Here is a 16,347-nt window from a genome sequence, read left to right on the forward strand (position 1 = left end):
GGTTTTTTTTACTATTTTTCTTAAACCTAGAATCCTTTATGTTGTATAAGTTTTTTAAATTTTTGTCGCTTAGAACTCAGAGTCATCGTCATTGTTTGCATTTTACTAATATGATGCAGTCTTATGTTCAAATATTTTTCAATCACTAATCGTATTAAATTGACTTTATGCGCATGGCCAGCATAATCGTGGTCATTTTCTCAGTCTTACAGCTGCTACCCATTCACCTCTTATTAAAATATTCGTTGGAAACCTAAAACCATGAAATTTGATAGTAAAATATGGGTACCTAGTTTACTCAAAAATTGTAAAAAGTTAAAACATAAAACAAATGAGTTAATAATTCATAAATATATTTTGATTTTTTTATTTTCAATTTATGTAACATAAAATAACACGAGAAAAAAAAACAATAACTATGTCTACTTTTTACTTAATTATTTTTCTGATTGCGTACAATTTACTTACCCACATTTTGGGGTATTGGAAAAAAGAACTACTGGCAACACTCCCGTGGTACGTCATTTCGTGACATTGAAATTATAAGTTCCGAATAGCCTCAATATTATTTTGGAATAACAATAAATTTAAAGTTTTATATGTACTTACGTGTGAAACGATATTCCTTCAGATTTTTTGTTTACTTTGGTATTGTTTTTGCACCATTTAATCACACAAGACGGCATTTTATAAGCAAAGTTACTGTATGAAGCCTCGTGACATACTAACGAAAATGAGCGTAGTTTGATGCATATGTGTGCGTGAGCGCGTGTATTTACTTGAAGGAGCCGAGTTTTGTGGCTTCACTAACAACAAAGGCCGCGCATTATCTACTTTTTTTTACTATATCTATGTTTTAAATACATTAAGTTTCTCGTGCTTATATATAAAATGTTCTTTAACTATTTATTACTGAATCAATAGTTTACGTATAAGATAAGGATTGAAAAGTGAGTGGAGTTTTAAATATGACAGGTATTATCTACATATAACTTTGCGAATGTTTGTGTATTACAAAGTTATAGCCTTGCCTTATCTTACACAAAGATATCTACAAAAATCTATAAAAATTATGATAAAGCTAGTAGGTACGTTAGTCTTTGAACAAACTGGTATCTGGTTCTTTTACTGTTTTTAAGGTCCCGTACTTCAAAAGGAAAAAATGGAACCCTTATAGGATCACTTGGTGTACGTCTGTCTGTCAAAACACTTTTTTCAGGAACACGTGGAGATATCAAGCTACAATTCATATCAAATACTCAGTTTTACTGTCCCTTGGAGCTGTGAAAAAATCAAACTCGTAAGCCAGCGCAATCAAAAAATACAGCAGTTTATGCTGCCAATATTCGACACTCGCAAAGGGATCAAAACCTACCAGGGTACTTCCAGTGAACTCAGAATCTTGAAATTTGACACGAGGCAACGTCTCATAGCACAGATAAAGGAAAAATTACGAAAAGCATAGATTTTAGTTACATCATATCGCACCCTTAATAAAACAAAGATGTAACTCAAAAATCGCAATTTGTGGGAATTGGCGATTGAAGTTTAGCACTTTTTCCGCATTGTGTTTGATTAAAAATTACCAATTATTTGTAATGCTTTTAATGACTTTTATTATTGATATCAGTAGTTTAAAGTACAGAGATTAATAGAATAATAGAAAAACAACTGTGTTAAAATCTATAATAGCTGTAAAATGGAGATGAAAAAAAAGTTCCGACTTAAATCTCTTTATGCCAAAAATTACTTAATATTTTAGGTAGTATTTCAAAAAAATTCTCTTTAGTATTAAAACATAACAAAAAGTTTTAAAAATAAATCACAATGTTTCGTTTTATGATTATTTAATTGTAATTATGATGTTGTATGTACTAATGCATCATTTTTTTATAAAACGAAAACTGAAATTTATCACCTTTTTTTTAAATTAAACAAATTTTTATTAATCATCCGATATTTATATATCTCTTTATGGCTACAAATATTGTTTTTTAAACAAAACAAAAACTATACACTATTATAAAAATTAGGTACAATTAGTCTCTAGTACTGTGTGGCTACGGGTACTGTGTGGCTACGGGTACTGTGTGGCTACGGGTACTGTGTGGCTACGGTACCAAAGAATATAGCCACCCCCTCTCTTCCCGTGGGTGTCGTAAGAGGCGACTAAGGGATAACACAGTTCCACTACCACCTTGGAACTTAAAAAGCCGACCGGTGGCGGGATAACCACCCAACTGCTGGCTTTGAAATACACAGGCCGAAGACGGGCAGCAGCGTCTTCGGTGCGACAAAGCCAGTAGTGCGGTCACCAACCCGCCTGCCCAGCGTGGTGACTATGGGCAAAACACATGAGTTCACGCTATTTTTGGCGTAAACTTGTGGAGGCCTATGTCCAGCAGTGGACTGTATAGGCTGTAATGATGATGATGAGTCTCTAGTAAATATCTCCTAAAATCACAAATAATTACTAACCACAAATAATCTAATATATAAAATTCTCGTGTCGCGGTGTTTGTGGTTAAACTCCTCCGAAACGGCTAGACCGATTCACACGAAATTTTGTGTGCATATCGGGTAGGTCTGAGAATCGAGCAACATCTATTTTTTATACCCCTAAGTTATCATATATGGCAAAACAACGTTTGCGGGGTCAGCTAGTAAATAGTATAAAAATCAGCAGTCTCTTCTTTCTTATATTGTTTGAATTATCATAATTATGATACACATATATCACACTGACCTTTTTTTGGTTGGTGAAACCCTAAGTTAAATACCGTCGGAATCAATATTTTCTGCACATTTGAATCGTCTCGCCATAAGACTCGACGAATTCCAACCACCAGAGCAGGTTGGGTTTCGAAATGACTACAACACCGTAGACCACATCCATACTGTTCGACAGATTATTCAAAAGACAGAGACATATAATCAGCCGCTGTGTATGGAATTTGTGGACTGCGAGAAAGCCTTCAACTGTGTCGAGACCTGGGCTGTCCTGGACTCTCTGCAGAGATGTCATATCGACTGGCGATATATCGTGGTACTGAGATGTATGTACGACGCAACGACGATGACCGTTCATGTCCAGGACCAGAGAACAAGACCTATTTCCCTGCGGCGTGGGGTAACACAGTAAGATGTAATATCACCGAAACTGTTTACCACTGCGCTGGAGGATATCTTTAAGACCTTGAACAAGGCATCAATGTCAACGGTGAATACATCTCACCTTCATTTCGCCGACGATATCGTCATCTTTGTGGACACGTTAGATGAGTTAGGCCAAATGCTAGCTGGTCTAAACGAGTCCTCCCGACGTGTCGTTCTCTGTATGAACTTGGACAAAACGAAAGTTATGTCTAACAACCAAGTCATACCAAGACAGGTATCGGTCGATGGTACCCTTCTCTAAGTTGTTCAGGATTATATTTACTTAGGCCATACTATCCAACTAGGCCGCAACAACTTTGAGAAGGAGGCCGATAGGAGAATTCGGTAGGGCTGGGCGGCATTTGGCAGGCTTCGTCGAGTCTTCACTTCGAAGATTCCGCAATGCTTGAAGACAAAAATCTTCGAGCAATACGTCCTGCCTGTGTTAACATTACCGAGCCGAGACATGGACACTGACGAAGGGACTGGTCCACAAATATAAAGTCCCTCAACGTGCAATGGAACTGGCCATACTTGGGGTTTCCCTCAAAGATAGGATTAGAAACGAGACTACCGCGAGAGAACGAAAGTAACCGATATAGCCCACAGAATTAGCAAGTTGAAGTGGCAGTGGGCTGGTCATCTGTGGCGCAGGACCGGTGGCTGTTGGAGCAGACGCGTCCTGGAGAAGAGATCGCGTCTTGGCAAACACAGTGTGTGACGTCCTCTGGCCCGTTGGACCGACGATCTACCTAAGATTGCCGGTGTAAGCTGGATGAGGATTGCGGAAAACCGGGATGTCTAGCGCGAACTTGGGGAGGCCTATGTCCAGCAGTGCATTGCAATAGGCTGAACTGACTGACAAATATTTGGTTTATTATTGCAGTTAGAGTCAGAAGAACTTTGATTTTCAAACATAAAATTTCTTCTGTTGACAGGCTTATTAAACAACGTATTAAAATCTACAGTGCATCGTCGTCACTCAGGTCGACGTCACTTAGATCTGTGTATTATACTGGAGAAATATTGTAACTGGCCACACTATTGTAATTTCGTCGCTCTCTCAGCTGAATTTGCTCATATTTTGCTCAGTATTTTGTGGTGAATTGGTGTAAGACGTCTTTTCTTCACAATCCGTTGTAATGTTTTGTGGGGCAGGGTTTTGGGTAGGCATTGAACTATTGGAGCTTGAAAAACTGGATAAAGATGAGCTAGAAGAGCTTGACGATGATGAGCTAGATGAATCGGAACTAGATTAAGATGATCTTGAAGACGAACTAGAGGACTGTAAATGGCTAGTATTATTTAGGTGTCATTTTTCTCGTCAACTCATAAGTGACAGTAAAATATTGAGTCGGTGTCATCATTTTCGTCAGCTCTGCAGTTACATTTTTGGCCTCTGGAGATATATGTATTTTGTTGATTTTCCTCTTCAACCTGCATAACTTCTTTAGTCTAAAATAACAATAATTCATAACACTGTAGTATATTTTAAGGATGAATAATAATCATAATTATTTAACGTCAAAATAGCAGCATTGTTGAATGACAATGATCTATTCAGTCGTTTTGCCACAAAAGAGTAACAATCATCCATCCATACTTCATCCTCATAAACTTTCACATTTATTACAGTAATCAGATGAAAAAAAATTATAACTTATTACACTATTATTATATTACTTAAAAAGCCGACCGGTGGCGGGATAACCATCCAACTGCTGGCTTTGAAATACACAGGCCGAAGACGGGCAGCAGCGTCTTCGGAGCGACAAAGCCAGCCCTGCGGTCACCAACCCGCCTACCCAGCGTGGTGACTATGGGCAAAACACATAAGTTCACGCTATTTTTGGGGAAAGCTTATGGAGGCCTATGTCCAGTGGACTGTATAGGTTGTAATGATACACTATTATGTTTATCTTATAACTTTTACGCTCGATACGCTGAAACTTAACAAAAATTGTGAGCTCTAAGACGACTCCGTTTTCAAAACCTATACAAATAAGCACAACAGTTACAAGTTATTCTTAACTTTTACACGAAAAGGGAATTAATGTTGAAAGTTTTTACTTATCTTTCGTCATTCTAAATAATAAAAAGAAGTAAACAAAAGAGACTTTTATAAATAGCCTTATTTATTACAATAAAGTGATACTTAACCAATTACTCCAACAACTAAGGCATATATTTCAATATAAAACTGAAGTGTTAGGCGTTAACTTTGTAAAATTTGTCAATTTTTAAAACAAAACCGAAGTAAATCCAAATGTTACACATCATTATCAAATGCGTTTTCTGAGAGAATGAAGTATAACAAAAATCATCTTTTTATTTTAAATCCCTTTTAATCTAATATCGAATTATTTGATGTTACTCAAAACGGCAGCACTTTAATCTCCGCTCACTGCCGGTGCATCTCTGAATCACGCCACTTTATAAGAACTGACTTGTCAGTTCCAGTTCATAGAAAAGAGAGCAACAGTCGCGTATCTCTCTGTATCTTATAGTTAAAACGCCGGAGTCGAAGTCTACCTATTCTTTACGCGACGAAGACGGGTTTTCTTGTAAAATCTCCAAATCCACAAATTTTGAGTTACATCTTTGTTTTATTAAAGGTGCGATATAATAAAAATATTTTAATAATTTTGTTTGTACGGAACCTTCAGTACGCGAGTCAGACTTACACTTCGTCGGATTTTTTTTAAATGTATATTGAAGAGAAAAAATATGTACTTAAAATTCACATTACTATTTATCATTTCAGGCACATTAATTAGTATTTTAGTTGACCTTATATATATTCGTGATAACGATAATATTAAACGCCTCAAATCAACTGCCCGCAGCAGGATATGATTCCTGTGCCGGTGGTCCGCACACATCTGTATGAACTATAAAGTATTAATCGCACCCGCGACCGCTAATCCCAGTTACTGTGACCACTGAGCCAACGCATCGTCAAACTGATGTTTTAACCTATCATACCGGAAAATATGTTATTGTAAGAATTGTATTTTAATTGTATTTGATCAGTACTCGCTAAACCTCAAAAGTCAAAATTCTATAACGAATGCTGCAAAGCAAAGGACATTTTATATAAGACTAGCTGACCCCGCAAACGTTGTTTTGCCGTATACCTACGTTATTAACCTTTTAATACCTCCCCCCCTTATAACTTAGGGGTATGAAAAATAGATGTTCGGTTCTCAGACCTACCAATATGCACACAAAATTTCATGAGAATCGGTCAAGCCGTTTCGGAGGAGTTTAACTACAAACATCGCGACACGAGATTTTTATATATTAAATGATTAAATATTATTAATGGCCACACGATGTATCGCTCTATGCTAAGCTGTCACAAATCAAATCCCAGACAAGTACACGGAAGAAGAAATATATGTATTGTTATCTAAAACGTATGGATATATACCCAACTTCAGAAAATGTGAAAAAATGGCTCTATTAATTACTTCGAATATAATTGAATGAGGAAGAAATGTTTTGGAAATCGTCTGAAATTCAAAAACTTGTTATTACGAAATAGTCAATTAACATAATAATATTAAATGACCTGACTAAATTGTTATATGATTTAATAGCTAAAATACGTTATAATATATAAATAGGTACTTTAGATTTTAAGTGATTTATGTTCGCTATTTTTAAAACATAATTATTTATTTTAAAATTATTTATAGAACGCTATATTAGGTACTCACCAGTAAAACGATAATTTAAAACTATTATTATATTTTAAACATTAAGATATCTTTTTTAAATAAATTATAGCGTAGAGAACATTACAATGAAGACATGGTGCCTAGTAGTTACAATCATATATATACCTACCGTGCCAAAATAAAAATCTGTAAATTTATCTATCATATAAAAAATATAATTAACTACTCATGTTAGAAAATGTAACAAGTACAAGTAAAGAATCTGGCGTTTACAAATACAGTTTTTTTCAGAAATATATACCTATTGGTAAGGAACATAATACTCTTCTAGCACCTAAACGGGTGATGCACATTACACTGTAGGTACTGGTGGTGATGTTCGTAGATATATCTATGTGTACAGTATATTTAATAATGTGTAACTTTTGTGTCTGAAATCAGACCGAACCAGAGAAAGTTACATAATAAAATCTTTTTTGTTTTTGATAGATTTCATACTTAATATCAGACAGAACACAGCTCGGGATATCTACCTAGCCATAGAGAAATGTTGTGAATCTTGATGCATAACTGTGCCCGTCTGAGGCACCCGACCTGACTGACGTACGGTGTAATCTGAACCGTTCATAAATCTTCACGTAAGAACGTACTATAATGTAACGTACGTATATATCACGTAACCAACTGCTTGAAACAGCCTTCCCATTGGACGGAAAGTCCAATTTATTAAATAAATCCATTCAAACACCCGCACAAATATCGAGTACCTGAATACAACGTCCAACAGTACAACTAGACGAAGCTCGGTTGAATAATTGAATGTCAATTTTAAATCTTGTTCATCTTTGCGTAAATTAATTACTGGACCGAGTTTTTAATTATTTATCCTTTCTATTTATAAGTTACATACAATAATGACATGTTATAAAACATCATTTGTCAACGAAAAATATGTATGCATCTACGACTCTACATGTTTTTTTATTTATTATTAGACTTTTCAGGAAGCGCCAAGCGAGTCGGCTATCCAATCAAATTTTATTTTATTCAAATAAGATCATACCAAATAATATTGAAATGAAATATGACTTCAGTAATTTATTGACAACATAAAATATCATTCTGTTGATATATTTTTTAACCGACTTCCAAAAAAGGAGGAGGTTCTCAATTCGACTGTATTTTTTTTTAATGTATGTTACATCAGAACTTTTGACCGTGTGGACCGATTTCGACAAATTATTTTTTAATCGAAAGGTAGTGTGTGCCAATTGGTCCCATTTAAATTTATTTGAGATCTAACAACTACTTTTCGAATTATATCTAATAATGCGTTTTTACTTAACGCTTTTTTCGTCGACCTACGTTGTATTATACCGCATAACGTTCTACTGGATGTACCGATTTTGATAATTCTTTTTGTGTTAGAAAGGAGATATCCCTAGTTTGGTACCATGATAAGGAAACCAGGATCTTATGATGGGATCCCAGAGAAATCGAGGGAACTCTCGAAAATCCGCATTAACTTTTTACTGGGTGTACCAATTTTGATATTTTTTAATTTAATCGAAAGCTGATGTTTATCATGTGGTCACATATAAATTTTATCGAGATCTGATAACTACTTTTTGAGTAATCTTTGATAACGCGTAGTTACTTGACTATTTTTTCGTCGATCTACGTCGTATACTCGTCGATGTAATTGAAGTCGGTTTTTTTTTCGTTTGCGAGCAAACACAATTATTTTATAATAGAACAAAAATTCGACATCGTTGCGAAGAAACATACCAATTCATCGTTACGATAGCTTTTAGTACAACCGTAGTGGTTTAACGATTTGATTGTCATAATGACTCAACTGCAAAACTAAGCGAGTAGTGGAACGGCGTGGTTCAATGAAAGGACTAGCCTTTTGCAATGGATATTTAAGGTAGCGATAGAAGCTGCGACGTATGTACCAGTAAATTAAAAAAAAATAGCTTGTAGATTTGTTTTAAAATGCAAAACTTGTTTTTATTACAATTTAAAACCATCAAGATTCGTCATTAACTATAAATATTGTAATGTGAAACGTGAATATGCACTAAAAGAGCGAGAGCTATTTACCAAGATTGTGTTAGCTTTTCTTTTTAAAAATAATACAATGAACAATATAATTAATAAACAAATTTTATTAATGAAATACAAATAAACATATTTATAAAAAGATAATTTAAATATCTTTTTATTTAAACTCAAGAGTTATAGTAGACCTAACGTTTACGTTATATTTTATTGATATTAGAAAATTGTAGTTTCTATATCAGTCATAACTCTGGAAGGCTCATATAATAAACGTTTACCACTAGTATAGTTACAGCAAGCTTTTTGTTTATTAATTATAAGATCAATTGTCGTTGGCAATTGACCGTTTTACCGTTTCACATTCTTCACATTATTAACACAGATTAGTAAGATTACTTAGATTTTTAATATTATGACCAAGTTATTAAGATTGAATTAAGCTATTAGAAACATCATCTATGGGTAAATTCGTTTAATAAATAATAATAACAATTCTTAAATTTACTTAGGATTTTATTTTATCTCTTTCAGCAATGATTATCAAGTTATGTCAAAATTATAATTATAAAAAAGAATCGGTGAAATGGCATGAAGGGTGGGGAGGACGGGGTTTTGGCGCAGTATCTGGAGCAGACAGTGAGTTGGGAGAAGTTAGGTACCGTTATTTATATAGGTATGTATGTATATGTATGTTCAATGTACATATTGATCGCCTCCCCGGGCCACTCGCCACTATGATCTCACCTCCATCCTCTGTGACTCCCTCCCCCCTCGCACCGCCTACCGCATAGCCTCTACAGCCTACAACGAATAGACTGTCGAATTCGCCCAACGTTACGACGGACGTTTTAAATATTTTTAGCCGATGTCAACTCGATTCTTTACTAAAATACCTTTTCTAATCATTTTCACAAATTAAATAACCGAAGAATGCAAAAAGATGAAGCAATTAAAATTCTAAACGAAGTCATATAGGTACAATAAGCCACTTTTCCTATTACTTGTAACATTTTATAACATTGAGGATTCGGTTCGTAAATAACATGTTGAAAGTTAGGAGCCCTCCATTAATCACGTGAGGCTCTTGGGCACAAAAAATCACGAAATATCACAACGGGGGAAGGGGGTGTTGTAGGATATCACGTATTTATTTTTTCGTCAAACGCGCGGATTTTAAACGTGAAAAGCGGAGTGTAGCTGTGACCTTGACGAAGAAATGCTGAAGAAAGTTGCTAATCCGTGCTCCAAGGACAATATACATTAAATACGTTCATGTACTAGTACAATATATGATTCCGCATGATGACCATTCCTTTAATATTATTGTCATGCCAGTCAAAAACACCCTGCAACCTTTCTTTCTAGACATGTTTATCATGGTCCTTAATTTCATAATAAAATTAGATTACACGTTATACCTGTATTTAAAGACAATATTCTAAAAATTTCAAGATTCTTTGTAGGTACTGAAAATACACGTTACCTTTTGGATGCTCTCTCCAAACTAAGCTCTTAGTCTTAAACCTCGCCACGTAACCACCAAGGGTGTGGGAAGTAGTAAAAATGCAAAAAAAATCACGGTTAATAGACGGCTCCTTATGAAATCTTTTTAAGTGTATTTCAATTAATAACAATAGCACACTTACACAGATCTGCGATGAAAAAGTTTTTTGGGGAATTTTATATAAAATTTGTACCTAAATTTTGACCTCCTTATTACAATTATAAACTTTTTTTTAATGTCCAAGGTTACATTTTTTTATTGGGATATATTGAAGTAAACTTTTCATACATAGTTTATTTTATCATATATTTATATCATATTGATTGGGCTGGGCAGCGTTTGGCAGGCTTCATCGAGTCTTCACTTCGAAGATTCCACAATGCTTGAAGACAAAAGTCTTCGAGTAATGCGTCCTGCCTGTGTAACATACGGAGCCGAGACGTGGACACTGACGAAGGGACTGGTCCACAAGTTTAAAGTCGCTCAACGTGCAATGGAACGGGCTATGTTTGGGGTTTCTCTCAAAGATAGGATTAGAAATGAGACTGTCCGCGAGAGAACGAAAGTAACCAACATAGCCGACAGAATTAGCAAGTTGAAGTGGCAGTTGGCTGGCCATCTGTGTCGCAGGACCGATGGTCGTTGGAGCAGACGGGTCCTGGAGTGTAGACCGCGGCTTGACAAACGCAGTGTGGGAAGTCCTCCGGCCCGTTGGACCGACGATCTACGTAAGATTGCCGGTGTAAGCTGGATGAGGATTGCGGAAAACCGGGATGTTTGGCGCGAACTTGGGGAGGCCTATGTCCAGCAGTGGACTCCAATAGGCTGAGCTGACTGACTGACTAAATGAGTTTACGTATCTTAAATAACTTTATAGCATTTTCATTCATTTTATAGCAAGGGTAAACAAAATTTTCGAGTTATATTTTTGAATGGATATGATAGAGCAAGAAATTGTCATTAAAAAAAAAAACGAATTGACGTATTAGAACTAAATTTGAAGTTGAAATAAAAAATAAAAAAAACAATCCGACTGATAGATCTCGATAAAGTCAATACTTTAAAAATGTGTTTTTAACGTTCCCAGAGAATATTTTTTAGATCCCTAATACAAAAATGTTGTCCAAGAAATGTTAAATGCCTAAACAAATTTATGTGTTTGAAAATTCATTGTTTGAAATCTAACATTGATTTGTTCCCCAAAAAAATTGGGACGATTATAGTCAGGATCAAGGTGGTTCCATCAAGATTCCATCAAGTTCCGTCATCTAGTCCCGATCTTAATCCGCTGAATTATGATTTATGGTCAGTTTTAGAGAGTATGGCTCACTCTAAATGCCATAATAATTTGGAGTCATTAAAACAATCCATACAATTGGCAGTGAAGAAACCCATGGAAACCCATGGAAAGAGTGCGTGCTTCTATTGATAACTGGTCTCAACGATTAAAGGACTGTATTGCAGCCAATGGAGACCACCTCGAATAAGCTTTATATATTTTTAATGGTTTGATATTAATTTCTTAAAGTAGCACATTGTAATAGTAATAAATGTTACGTGCAATAGAAAAAATGTTTTTTTCTTTATAACAATATTTAGGAGAAGACTATGTATATAATCTATAAAGAAGAATAAATAGTATTACTAATATTACTCGAAGTAACTAAAAATTTAATTTTAAGACACTACACACACGCAACGTTTTTCGTTGCAACTGTCAAATTTTTACAAGTTTTTCTGAAGCGTTTTCATCTACAGACAGCATAGTACACTAAAACGATAGACAGTATAGACAGATTGGACTGGATGCAGTTGACGATTTCTGCAATATATGAATCATTGATTTCTAAAAGGGCACTTGTCCGTCTCGAAGGCATTTTTTTTTTAATGGAATCTATTGGAGACAATGTTTTCTTTCATTTTGTGTAAAAAAGTCACATGTCACTTCTTTTTCCTTAGGTTGGTACGCGAACAAAATATTTGTTTAGAACTAAAAAGGCACTTGTCCATGGACAAGTGCCCTTGTAACTACTAATCTGTGGTTTCATTCGACTGTCTTGTCTGTGTTCTGTCATGTCAGATGTCACATAATTTTCCCTCTTTTTTTGGACCAAGACTATGATGAACTAAACCTTTTTTGCGATAACTGTGCTGTAAATCATTCAATGATAAGGTTCATGATGGCTCTGGTTGAAACAAAGGTTTTCAAAAAAATTAATTTATACTTTCCGATCCGGGGCCACTCCTTTTTGCCCTGTGATCGTGGATTTGGTATAATAAAAAGAAAGCTTAAAACTATTGACAGAATCTACACAATAAATGATTATGTTGAAAAAATAAAATTAGAATGCTCTAATATTCATGAAAAATTTATTGTATATTTAATGAGTCAAAATGACATTTTTAATTTTCAAAGTTGGTATCAAAAATTCTTTTATAAAACTAAAGTGGCAAACAATACTTTGCCTGGTCAAATTAAAGAAAAGTTTAGCATTTCCAAGTATCATGAATTTAATTTTAATTCTGATGAGCCCCATTGTGTGACAGTTAAAGAATTTATTAATGGTTTTATATCATTTCAATTTATCTTAAGAAAAACCAATGTACCTGATCTTCAATTACCAACAGAAAAACTGTATTCTGAAACTGTACCAATAAAAAAGAATAAAATGGATGATCTAAAAAAGCTTAAAGATTACATTCCAGATGAAGCAATGGAATTTTGGGGTGCTATTTATGATTGGTCAGTGGAATAATGTAATAAAAATTTAATTCGGTGATTAACTGTTGTTTTATTTTAAATTAATTTTTGTATGAAAATAATAGTGTTAGTTGTTAAAAGGGCACAATGTCACGTTTATTTCAAAAAGGACACTTGTCCTTGATTTTGTAATACATATTTCTCAAAAACTATTTATCAAAATGAATTTTTTTTTCAGACAGTTTTAGGATTATAAGTATTCTATCTCATGTGCGAAAACTATTATCCTCTTCTATGTATTTAAAAAAATATAATGTTTTTTGTGTCTCCTGTAAAATTTTAACCTAGAGAATACAGTGTGACAAGTGCCCTTTTAGAAATCATCGATTCATATGTTTCATTTACTTTCCTCTTTCATACGAGTATAAATATAAAAAATAGGAGTATTATTAGTAACTAAAAGAATATTGGTTTACCCTAAATATAATAAAAAATAAAAAAATAAACAAAAGCCTTTTCTAAAGTATCAAAACACATCGCGATTAAATTTCTACCAAATAAAAAAAATAACATTAAGTGAAGTTAATTTACCTTGCTTTACAAAAACAAACTGAGTAGCAAGCACCTCTTCAGATTTAAAAAGTAAACATATCTATTAAAAATAACAATTAAGATATGATTTATTAAAATCTTATCTCCTTGAAATTATCGTAAATAACACACATTGTATTGGTGTGATAACATCAGAAAAAAAATAGTGTTAAACAATTACCAGGAATGTCTTAATTAATGAACTGCTTGTGATTTTTTCGTGTTTACATGAAATTACGTTTATATATTATTATAGCAAGAATGTTGATATCGAATAATAAATCCTAAAGCAATTATGACTATCAATAGTCGTCTGTAGAAATAATTTTAGTTTTATCACACAAATTCAAGGCTAAAAACATTACCAAAATCGAGATTATCAATTAAATACAGCTAAAACAAACAGTCGAAATATTTAGTTTTTGTCTAAAAATAAATTTAATTTGTTAATCAATATTCAGATGGATATTGCGTTTTAATTAAGTGTCAATGTCTGTCGGTTAAATTTTAAGCAAATGATTGGTAACGAATATTTATAGCATGGCAATAATAAACAGATAATACTGAGATGCAGGTTGAAGTTAAAGACATAACGAAAAAAATTACTATACCTACATACTTCTTAACTCAATATAATTTTTGTCTTGTAATTAAGTACTCAGTAATCTTTTCTAACATCATCACCGTTATGTAATAAGGATTTGAGTGTCATGAAAAATAATAAGTTTTGTTTTCATGCTCACTTTTATATCGAGAATTTCGTGACCGATTTCAATTTCTTTTTTTTACTTTTATTAACTCTTTTGTCGACGAAGGTCATTCACTAAATAAAAAAAATATAAAAACACCACGACGTGATTCATAGAATAGGACGGCTAGCACTATACAAAATAATATAAAAATGAGTAATATATTTATATATAAAGAGTATCCTCTTTTTAAAAATTTTAATTTAGCATAGCAATTTGAAGTGTCATTGTCAAATGACATGAAAAATAATAAAACTATAAAAAAATGATGGCTGATGAAGACGTATAATAATAAATCGTCGTTTCTTTATTTTCAGGTGAGAGTGTCTATCTATAGATTTAAGTGATTTTTTTACAATGTAAATTAAAATTTAACGAAATAAAAACTTTATTTTCACGGCAACGCAATTAGTTTATTTTTAAAGAAATACCTTATATATTAACTGCTCATTATTTTTATTTAAGGAAAAGAATTCGGGTTTCGGGCAATAATAAATCGATATCTAGAAACGATTTCATAATTCAACAATGGTTAATGTCACTAAGCCTAATACAGTTTGCTACTTAAAAGTTTCTATCAATAAGGGCTATAATATACACATCTCCTAAAAAAAACTTAATCACGCTGTATATTATTTATTTGCACAAATTGTAACATTTTTGACACATTTAAACGCGCACATAAGGTACCACCGTTCCTATTGAAAATTTATGTATATAGCCCAAAATATTATTTTGTTTAGATTTTCCTATTTATTCATAATTATCATTCATTAAAATTAATCATAATAATTAAAACGCAAGTGATACCGCGAAGTCTACCAATAAAATAATAATTCACAACACATTTTTTTAACATAGTAGGTCATTGAGTTTCTTTTTCTGTAAATACTCTTAATACTGTTCCATCACTAGGAACATAAATGGCCCACCCTAGTGACAACTCAGATATTCTGTCACTAAAGACAGTAAAAATCTCGATGAAACCTTGAAGAAACTGGACCTGTACGTGCAATTTTTTATCCACATCTGAGAAACTGTTGAACCGGTTTTGATGATACTTTGGCGCAAAGGGTAAATAAATAAACGATTTAAACCTGTTCGTGAAAGATGTAAAAATTTTGTTTTTACATTCGATGATTCAACAAGCGTTAACTATCATCACAATATTAAATTTTCTGATTTAAGTGTAGGTAGGTATACTTGCGACCTAATATTGTACGTATATTTAATACTTCGTTTTATGATATCTATTACTAAATGTCAGTAATTTGTATATATGAAAATGTATCGCTAAATGTGTTAATAGACGATAAACTTTAGAACGGCTAGACCAATCCTAGCCGAAATTTTTGAAGTTTTCTAATACTTTGTAGACGGTTTTTACGGAATAAAAAATTAAGAAAATAATATAACGATTACGAAGACCAAAGTCCATCGGGTAGCTAGTGTAGTAATATAAACATTTAAAACTATATTTGTATCTAAAAGTTATAAACAATTTAACAAGTTGTGCGACTCGTTGTAATAGCATAATAAGGTGAACTCGATGACTGTTCTGACCTTGAATAAACTTAACACTTTTTTATACCTACTCGACAACTAATATAAGGTGGCTGCGACATAAGATAACGGAATATTACTGCTTTCAGTTGAAGTTTTTTCTAATCAGGGGCATGTAAACGATTGAAAGACAGATTCTATTACATAATTTTCTCACGTTTTATATCATTAGTGGAGATACGCTGAACATTAACGACCGATAATTTTTTTTTACATTTTATTAAACGTATATCTTTTATCAATTCTAAAAATATTTACCAGTTTAAAAATTTTCAATGGAATAGTATATTGCCATAATATAAAACAAATTCTCATAATATGTGTGTGTCATATCTT

The 16,347-nt window shown here is 33.2% G+C and overlaps 1 protein-coding gene and 1 long non-coding RNA gene across 2 annotated transcripts in view; one reads left to right on the forward strand and one right to left on the reverse strand.

Moving 5' to 3' along the window:
• LOC123653495 (serine/threonine-protein kinase tousled-like 2) overlaps window positions 1-16,347 on the reverse strand; it is a 71,068-nt gene that overhangs the window by 25,624 nt on the left and 29,097 nt on the right. The window lies entirely within an intron of this gene.
• On the forward strand, window positions 9,512-14,851 carry LOC123653497. Its single transcript, XR_006743113.1, has 2 exons — window positions 9,512-9,576; window positions 14,766-14,851. It is a non-coding gene; the product is annotated as an uncharacterized LOC123653497 (long non-coding RNA).

Source organism: Melitaea cinxia, chromosome 5 (genome assembly GCF_905220565.1).
Source record: "Melitaea cinxia chromosome 5, ilMelCinx1.1, whole genome shotgun sequence".
Taxonomy (NCBI): Eukaryota; Metazoa; Arthropoda; class Insecta; order Lepidoptera; family Nymphalidae; genus Melitaea; species Melitaea cinxia.